The 10,236-nt window shown below is 51.2% G+C and overlaps 1 pseudogene; it reads right to left on the minus strand.

Annotated features, from left to right (window-relative positions):
- Positions 1-5,183: 5,183 nt before the first annotated feature.
- LOC149809155 (coatomer subunit delta-1-like) lies at positions 5,184-8,929 on the minus strand (annotated as a pseudogene).
- Between the last annotated feature and the right edge of the window lie 1,307 nt (positions 8,930-10,236).

The raw sequence follows: 10,236 nt of genomic DNA on the forward strand, positions 1-10,236 counted from the left end.
AGCTCAAACGCCTTGAAAGCAGCGCATGTAAACGTTGAAGAATGTGGATGCCTTGTCTCGGAGGACAGAAAATCACTGGTGAGAGGATGGAAACCCAGTGGCGTCCAGGAAATTGTTCTACAGGGGGCCTGGGGCGTTCGTTCAAAGACACGCTACGGTGTCCGGGCGAGCAACCATGTTGCGCAGTACTGGGGGCCTGACTCGCGAGCAAGCAGGCCCACAACGGCCAAAAGGTCATGCTTGTCAGAAAAGAAACGAAACAGTCCGGAACCACTCCAGGCATACATTTGTGAGCACTACGCCTGGAAGCTTCTGCAGCTTGAACGTGAGAAGCGAAAGGCTGGCTTGAGCCTCAGAGTTGATCCCACGGAAACAATGCGTTCCTGACGTAGTCAGCCGCCCTGCTACCCACAACTTCACATGCCATAGTCACAGCATCACAAACTAAACGCTTTCCACTGCTGACGGGTAAGTAGCAGGTGAGCAACACGGAGGAAACGATGTGGCATGCTCAGTTCCCGGATGCCTGATGAAGCATGCATCAGTCAAAGGTACATGAGCAGTGCCAAACAGTTGACAAGTTGCCTTCGTGATAGGTTGAGATAGCTGCCAAAGAGCCCTAGAATGAAAGGCACCACCGATCCTCAGTACAAAAGATTGCATGGTTCCCGATCTTGTATCATATTGACTTGAGGTCTGTTTTGCTTTCCAGCCAGTAGAATCAATCTGCCTGTCTGTGTAAAACATCGTCGATGATCAGGACTGATCAGTACTGTATGTCAGAAAATCTAACTCTATGCAGCATCAGTCTATTGTAGTTCGAGCTGGAGCTTTTCCATCTTTCCACATGGTTTGCATTGACGTACAGCGCTGTCGGACAAACAGGCGGGGGCGGACAGCAATGTACGGAAGACTGATGTGCGACACGCAAGACAAACGATTGCGGACGCATCTGCTGCACGGGAGTCGATACGTACACGGAAACTTTGCAAAACAGCCTTCAAGAAACTTCCCCGCTTCCTGGTAACATCTTGAGGATGAACGCGATGTCGGAAGCAGCACAAAATGTGACGCACCACCGTTGCGACAATCTGGAACGGGCCATTTCTGCGTTTTACTCATTGGAAAGCTTCGCGGTCAGCTACATAATGGATACATTCAAACGAGATTTGCCGTGCAGGCGAAAAATGACGTTTGCCTCATTGGTGTGGCTCGACTTAGCTCAACTGGAACCATGGACAAAGTTTTGATGCGTCACAATCAACATTGTGGCACTTGTAAAAAGACAAGAGCCATACACGCAAAATTGCACACATGTGTAAGACTATATTTTCGTGGATGTGTGTGTCCGATGTGTCAGGCCTGGCACATCGGAACCATCGATAGGGATATGCGAGGATAAGCAAGGAAAAGTGACACGTCCGAAATGCATGGTCCGTCCACGTTGTGATGAAGTCAATTATGGTGTCTGAAATAATACGGAAGGGGACATCCGAAGATTGGCGGAGGTACGCTAGGGGAAGTACCTACTTCCTATTTCCCATGGGGCCCCTGAGCCTCAGGATTCACGCTCATCAGGCCTGCATGTCCTGGATACGTGTAATTGTTGGGTCAGTCGGATATCTGCAGGAATATAGGGCGAATAGACAGGAATGTGGATCAGTGGGCAAAACATGGACAGCAAGCCCACTGACTAGCTGCAACAAAAATTCATCTACTGCAGCGTTGTTCAAGACAAACAGGCCGATCCATCCCAAATTTAAAGAGCAGCATGCATCGCATCACTGCCAGTGACAAGGGCATAGTCAATGGATATGTGTTGCCAAAGCACAGTCATAAAGGGTTTCCCATGCCAGAGGCACTCGTACCGAACGTGCTCTTTCACATCTGACGCACACACTTCCTGAGTATCACTGATGGAAACTGGTAATACTATATCCGAACTGCTCACGTCGCCTCATCGAGACTGCTTTCGTGTAGCCCTGCGACCTTCCCGAAACCCTGCTGACGTGACAGGCTCCAGACGCAATCACGCTTTGGGCGGTGTGATGCATGCACACATCTGGGTTTGATGTACATGACAGCACCATTACCACACCTGTTCGATTGGCGATCCATGGCCCCAGCTACCTCTGCCCAATGCTCAGCTTGGGGTAGCACGATAGCGAGCACGATATCTTGAGGAGGGGCAGGACAATGGAAAGACACTCTTCAACCACATCCAGAAACCGCTTTAGCACTCAAATGCAGGCCGTTCTAGTGAGTGTTCGTTCACCAGGAGCCGTCTTGGGATAGGCTGCAACTATTCCGTCTGTTCCACAGGCCGACCAGGCTCAGGCTCCCGGACTTCACGCCTCGTGCCAATTTCAAGCTCCATCAACAGTTGCCCGGGCGGCGCAAGATGACTAAGAAGGAGAACACAGTGTTCATGGACAAAATAGAGAGCCCAACCGCGTTTGAACGAGATTGTGGCCGGCCGCAATCCGCAAAGTATAGGGACTCATTCTACGTGCTGGAGGACATGACACACGGGAAAAGGGTCAGTTGAGCACCTGGATGAAGCTTCGTACCAACGGTGGCATCAGTGGGACACAAACGCATTGTTCAACCTGCTCGATGCAAAACACAAGGCTGCCAAGGCAAAGCACAACGCTGCCACTGGTGCGGCCGCATAAGTGGAGTTTACCAATACTGGCGGCGAACTTGGCTGTGTGCCAGGTCACTGCACGTGCTGCACACCTCCAGCCAAGATGCCTCGGCATCGCTGAGCCGATGATACTGCATTTCTCGCCTCGTTATCCAGCTGCTTTGATCCCAGGTCCTAGGGAAGACCAGGGCGGGTATAGGCCACAGCATCATTACTGTCATACCGCCAGATTCCGGCGAGGTTGCACGTCCCGTAAGCGGAGCTGAGATGTGGAGAGGTCTATTTAGGCGCGAGGTCTGCCATGGCTGTCATGGCCCGGTAACCCTCATAGGCATCTGTCAACGCCGCACTTTCCAGCCGGCATATTTATTTGGTTTTGATTATTCTGTGCATAGAGTTAAAACAACGTCATGTACCGCAATGATATCAAGAAATGGGCGAGCTGTTTGGGAGCGAGACAGCATTTACGAGTTTTCCCCTATATACGTACCCGACAATTCAACAAATCACCTACATGTAGTCTTTGCAGTGAGTCCTTGACGTCTTGTTTGTTGTTATTGTAACAGGCTCCATTAGTCCTCAAGCAGGCAAGCTTGTCAGGGTCTGTGTTGCACACAATGTACACATTGCATTCCAAATTCTTCCTGCTATATCCAAGGATGTTTACCGTACTGCCGCTTAATATTCAAACGAGATCGCAAAAAATTTGTCTTTGTAGAAATTTTCATCCTAAATCTCCAGAATTTTTTGTCAAAAAATGGCGATTTTTATTATCTATTTTTCGGTGTTAAAATAAATATCCCGATTTACTGTACCTACGGTTGAATGATTTGCGGGATTCGGACGAAGTTTGAATATTAGCATGATTGAATAGTCAGCGGCGATACGGTACCGGTACAAAGACAAGTTGCCCAGCACCATCTTCATGTTTTGTTCTGTTCAAAGCGTTCCGTAAGCCTCCATAGTGGCAACAGTGCACTGCTAGTAGCCTGCATGCTGTCACCAAGCAAAGACCACGACAGCTGCCTTGAAAGAGTCACAGCAGCGGAGGACCTGCCCCTCACGCAGCAGAGGAGCGATGGCTAGCACCTTCTCCCAAGAAATCTCCAGAGATGTGTTAACATATCTCTAGAATTCGTCTTTCGGTAGCCTTTCCTAGATTTGCCGGCCCTGTCGCTTGTAACACTTAATACATTGATCACTTGAGGTGGTCGGAGGCTTGTTTAGGCGCGAGATCAGCTTTGGCTGTCTCGCCATTGTCAATCCCGCCTTTTTTGGGCTGGCGAATTTGAATTTGAAGTGGTTAGAGGCCTCGGAGTCAAGGTCGCGTACAGGAATGGATGGCCAGTTTTTGGTCAGCTGTGGCTGATCTCTTTCCCTGCTGGTGGATGGCGAAGAAGACATGTCAGGTCACGCTATAGTTATAGTCAGGCTGCTCCAGGTACGCTTGCCTCGGTTGGCTGTAATGTAGCAGTGATTCCCGAGTTGTTACAAGCGACAGGGCCGGCAAATCTAGGAAAGGCTACCGAAAGACGAACAAAAGAAAAGAAAAAGGAAGACAAAGATGATTCCCGAGTACTTCAAGAAGTTGCCAATGTCCTTGTGGATGCGGCAGTGTTGTAAGAGGATGCATCATCTTCATATTCTCGACAAGGTGGTCGTGTTGCCTTGGCTGCTCAAAACAGTTGGGTTTGTATTTCGGCTTGAGCTAGGGTGATCCTGTTTCTCAGTGTGACAATCTATTTGAATAAAGAAAGCATACCCAACTCAGTGAGGCAGCATGCCGGTAGTGTAGCATCCCGGCAAACCCTCATTGTGTACAACCTCCCGCCATCGATTTGCAGTCGCCAGGGTTTCCAATGTCCTGAAGCGCTCACAGACACTCAAATGCGGTATGAACAGTTATGTATGTTGATATGCTTGCACCCCAGGTTGTTGCCATCATAGCTGGCACTGCCTGGCGGGCTCCCAGTTCATCTTTGCGTTTCGGGTCAGCGTCCTTGATGCCCTTGAATTTCGCAAACGATGATGGAGACGTTGCAAACGGGCTATTCTCTTCAGTTGAAAACATTACAGCAGTGCTTTGGGAAGAGGTACATCTCATTTGGCCTGGCCCCCTCATTTCGTGTACGGCTTGCTTGGCATGATCAACGTCCGTGAAACCGTATTGATCTGGTCTGCAGGACGGGGTACCACCATGCAAAATCATCGTGGAACTTACGATTCAAATTGGCAAGCTCGCCTATACCCCTCAAGCCAAACGTTGATATGAATGGCCAGTACCTCAGATTGATCGACAGGCACCCAATGGACCTGAGCGTTGTTCAGAAGAAGCTTGTCGAACTGTGCCGTGACCGCCAGGGCGGATGGAAAACAACGGAAGACACACACTCCTCCGTGCACAACAGATACTATGACGTGCTGTGCATGGTCTGAGTTGTAACATCGGAGCATATCCCAAAAACCATGCAACATCGACACAACATCCAAAGCTAGGCCGCCGCCAGTCTACAAGCCGTCAAACACTGCTGATGCTTCAAGCATCAAGATTGCTCAAGTACTCCAAATCACCACTACCACCTATGTCACTTGTCTGTAGAGACGCACACGCCGATACAGTGAGTTATCCCAGTGAACATCTCTCCACATCCAAGAGTGTTGTCATGGCAGCACCACCCCCTGAGAGGCCCTTTAGCAACGCAGGCACATGCTGTCGTCTGAGCAGAGCGAATGACTCAACCAAAACATGGCAAGCACAATAGCAAAGAGGCATTGGCGCAACAACCATATGCACAGGGAGTCGCCAGCGCATCCATGATGACAAACTCGTGAGCACCACCCAACGCGCTATGCGTTGCGCGCAATTGATTGCTGACGCATCATGCCCGTTGACGTGAAGCATCGTTGCGTGGTGAGTCACCGACGCGTCATCAGTACAAAACCGTGGCCCTGACGGTGCGGGGTGCGCTCATCATCCGAGTCCCGCGCGCATCGTTGCAAATACACACACATCAGTGAACCACCTCAAACTTGTCGGTGCGCAGCGCCTTGTCGAACGAATAGCGCACGGGCTGCGACGTCTGTGTGTTGATGACCTGCGGCACGGCCATATCGCACAGGATCTCCTTGGCGCTGAACTCCACAGTGACGGGGAAGAAAGAGTCGGGCGACGCGGCAGCAACAACACACTCCAGCGAGCCGCTCCTGTTGCTGTCGTCCACGAGGTCAATCTTCCACTGAAGTCGGCCATTCCGAGAATCATACGACCAGTCGCCGTCCACATCATTGACCTTCGGCGTCGAGTAGATGCCTGCACGCAGCATCCCCATGTTTATTATGTTCACCGAGCTAGGTGCTGACCCTAAGATTGTTGAATACTTCGCAAAGATGGTGGCGGTGATCACACAATCTCAAAAGCAAAAAGCGTCCCCCATGCTCAGCTGCCACTTGGGCGCTTCTACATGTCACGCTGAGCGAGCCCCTATTAGCTGCCGTAATTTTTGAATAGCCATTCCGGAGTGTAAGGCCACCCGTTTTCCGCGGCAGGCCCAGCTTTCAACGCAAAAAGTGCCCTGCAGGGCGCCAGTGCCTCTCTGACCTCCCCTGCCAGTCCATGGATTCTGTGCCTCTGCGTATCAGTGGGCCCACTGCCAGTGCAAGCGTACCCGCCAATCCCCATGCACTGCACAACCCCTCCAAACGATTTCAGGTTCAATAGTTTTACCAGGACAGTGAGTCTGCTTCCCATGCATCCCAGTGTGATTCGCATATACCGTAGTCTAGGCAACAACTGATCAGAACACGCTATGCAATGCGGATCTAAGAGTACCTACGTACCCCAAGTTCTGATATTTTCTATGATGTTTCTGGTTCAACAAATTCTTAGATTGAAAACGTCACGCCACGCATTGCAGGGCGGTATGTGGATGCATGCGGCTGTGTGGCAGCCAAGGCCTGTCACCAGGGGCCCAGCATGCAGGGCCATGCGAGCTAAATGCTTGCACGCAAACGCAGATTGGCAGCAGCATGGCAGGGAAATGGAGATCAAGAAAGCTGAATGGATGTCAGTGCATACTGATGAGCCACGGATCCAAAAGCTTGTGGCTCGCTTGAGGCCAGTATGAAATTGAAGCTGGCTCATGCAACCCGTCTCGGCAAGCATCTGCAAGTGCCCAAGGCCGAATCCCCCAGCTGGCTGTCTCTTTTCACCCAATCTGGCATCCCATTAACCCTTAACCTCAGCTGCCTCGCCTGACTGCCCAGCAACGCGTTTGCCGCAAACTGACGAACTCAACTCCCTGACTGAAAGCTGAAAACGCCCCCCAGCAAGCAGAACCTGAAGAGCCCTTCATCAGCGTCGAGTACTCCGCCCAGAGCACTCCCACACAAGTCTCCTCATCAGCGTTGCCCAACAAAAGTTATAAGTGGTGGAAAAAATAAGCTAGTCATAACAACTTGGGACAACGGGGCGGCTCTTCCAGCTCCCGTTGATCACAATGCGCCCCTTATACCAGTAAAAGTGAACAGACCCTGTGAATGACAATTTCAAGGCTGCACGAAGCCACTCCAAGATGGCTATGCGCCCATGCACAGGCCTCCCACCCCTATCCCCTTGACAGGGCACACTCGTGCAAAGAGCAGCCCCCGGCAAACCCCCACATGCGCAAAATCTCCCTCAAAACTCACGACGGGCAAACAGACAGTACCACAGCAATCCAAGTCCCAGGTCCGTTTTGGCCGGCAACCCCACTATATTCGCCAGGCAGAGCATATTACTTGGTCCAGACTCCTGAAAAACACATGGATGTGGGACAGAACTGCAGGTCGAACCCCATTCTAGCAAAAAACTGCCCCACTGCGGTCCACAAAGTGCACCCAGCGTTGAACGTGCGCAGCCATGCACAGCTGCGCTTCCGGAACGTCCACGATAAACGCCGTGAAGCAAACTGAATGCACAGAGCCGCAAACGAGAGGAGCGCACCCGGTATAGAGATGACGACGTTTCTGAGGTCGAACTTGGCCTCCGACTCGTATTCGATGTTGATGTACGTCTCGTTGCCCGAGACGGTTGGCCAGCAGTTGATGGTGATGGGCACCATGGCCTCGTCCTGCGTCTGGTAGCGCCACTTAAGCACTCCAAGAGGCGTCGAGAGAGGGAACGGGCGAGTGGGGTCTTTGAGGCCAATCTTGTTGGTAGAGGAGTAGGCATTCTTGTCGATGTTGGGATGAGTTTTGAACTGCATGCCCTCGTTGGCACCTGCCTTGAGGATGAGCTGCACTGTGGCGTTGTTCTCCTGGGTGCAGAGCAGAGTCATCGTACCCTGAACCTCCATCTGCTCGAGGCCACCCTCCTTGTTCATTCGCACCGTCAGCCTCTCTTCTATGTCGATGTTGACGGGATCTGTGGAAGCGACAGTGGGCGCTGCGACCGCTGGAGCTACTGACAGGCCAGCTGAGGTGTCCACACTCTCACCCTCCTTTTGGAGAGCTTCCAGGATGTCGTTCTTCTTGCCCTTGCCCAGCTGCATGCCCTTGCCCCGACCCGCGTACTGGCTGCTGGTTTGCTGATAGTTGTAGACACTGGGGGCGCAAAGCTGGGCGCGTCATCCATGGAGCCTTTGGCCATGCTTCCGCCTCCCATGCCAGATGCTGCAGAACGCCAAGCTGATGGAGACGAGCCCTTCTTGTCGATCTTGGTGCGGTCAATCTCATTTGCTTTGCGCTTCATGATATCATTAACGTCGTTGATTTTAGATTGGATGATCATCTTGTGCAGCTTCTCCTCGTTGGATTCCATGTCCGTGTTCTGTCGCACTTGGGCTACTGTGACCTCCTCTTTATGACCGAGCGAAATGACCTCGTCGAACGCGAAGAGCAGCTCGAACGCGAAAGTGCAATTGTGGCTTCATCCATGGGCTGCACATACTCGGGCACGACCTTGGACAACAGCCTCAAGGTCTCTAGGTCCTCCAGGATGTTGGACTGCTTGTTTGTGATGAGCAGCAGGTAAAGCCCCTCCAATGGCTGATACACGTACCGAACATGCTCCGTCTCCACGTAAGTATGTTGCTTACCACTTCCAACCAGCTTAGGAAACGCGGCCAGGAGGCCCTCGACTCGTATCCGGCTCATGTCCACGAACTGCCGTGACACCAGGACTGCACATGGGGGACCATCAGCTAACTGTCAATCAGGGCAACGGACGAATAATCACGTCAGACAAGCCAAACCTGACGTACCTTTTCCTCCTTTGGTCACGATTGAAGCGGCTAGGCAAACCATGGCACCTGATTGTTTTAAAGCACACTATATTGACTAGTTGTTCGAGATGTCACAACGCTCGCAAACATGCTGCAAACCACGCATCGGTACACGTTAGAGTGCACGTCCTAATGCTGTAGAGCAGGCGTTTATGCCAGCGCTCGTGGCTGCACCTTGGCACCGATCACTCGTGTGATCAGGGTTGGAAAGTCGGACTTCATGCATGCACACTCATGGCCCATGACATGGGTCCTTTTAACCCGAACAACCCAGTAATACTACCAATTCATCCCTAGTAAATGCTAGCCCGCATATGGCCACCTGCCGGGACGATAAACACATGCTTCCCCAGCGGTATGATTGACTTGCACAAGTTTGTATATGTTTTGAGACCCATTCAGGGTGCATGAGGCTGAGAAACCTGTATTTTTCCACAGATCAAGGAGTTAGTTGCAGGCTACCTGACATGCAATGATCTGTGCATTTATAAAGTCGTCAATTGCTGGATCTGCAGGTTGCCATCTTCAGCTACGCCAACCAATGGAATCCAACTCTCGGAATTCCATTGTTTCATGCCATGTTTACATTCGCCTGCGACCACTATCTCGATACTGTCACAGGGAATGGATGGGTAGGCACCAAAGCAGCACAGGACGGCTTGAGATGCCGCGTAAATTGAAGGTATGTAATGGCTGAAATGGCTCGTTGACATTGTGCTGTTGCATGCATGCTGGCTGGAGACTTACAAAGGACATGTGGGGGCAGATACAAAAACTAGCATGATGGCAAGCCCTTGCTTGTGCCCACCCCTCAACCTGTCTCGTCTCCACTCTGCAATGTACAATTACGTGACTTCATGACGTCAAGCACCTGGATTTGATTGGTTATACTGGACTGTGAATCGATCTCCTGGACTGAATTTGTGCAACAATCACTTTGCCATTCCATCTTCATGAGTGATCCATCTTCACGTCAGTTGGAAAGGGTAGCTGCTGGCTTCAGTTTCATCTGTAATTTATCTGTATATGTTCCAGCAGAGATCTGGCATGTGATCAGCCAATCTGTGTCGGGGGCCATAAGAAATGCACTGTGGACAACACTCAAGCCGCATGAATGATAACAATGTACATCCTTGTCATTATCCCTGCGAGAAGCTACCAGAACCCATTTGATGCACTTTCGTGTTAGCGGCCATCCTTGCGGAGCTGTACCATCTGGGTGCAGTTACAAGCAGTTCAGTCCACAGCACCTACACCAAGCATGAGCACAGAGAAAGCGGCATATAACAATCATCTTCGAAAGGAAAGACCCCTTGCTCGCAAGATTCT

Source organism: Nuphar pumila, unplaced genomic scaffold, assembly GCF_984573655.1.
Source record: "Nuphar pumila unplaced genomic scaffold, dmNupPumi1.hap1.1 HAP1_SCAFFOLD_1648, whole genome shotgun sequence".
Lineage (NCBI taxonomy): Eukaryota > Viridiplantae > Streptophyta > Magnoliopsida > Nymphaeales > Nymphaeaceae > Nuphar > Nuphar pumila.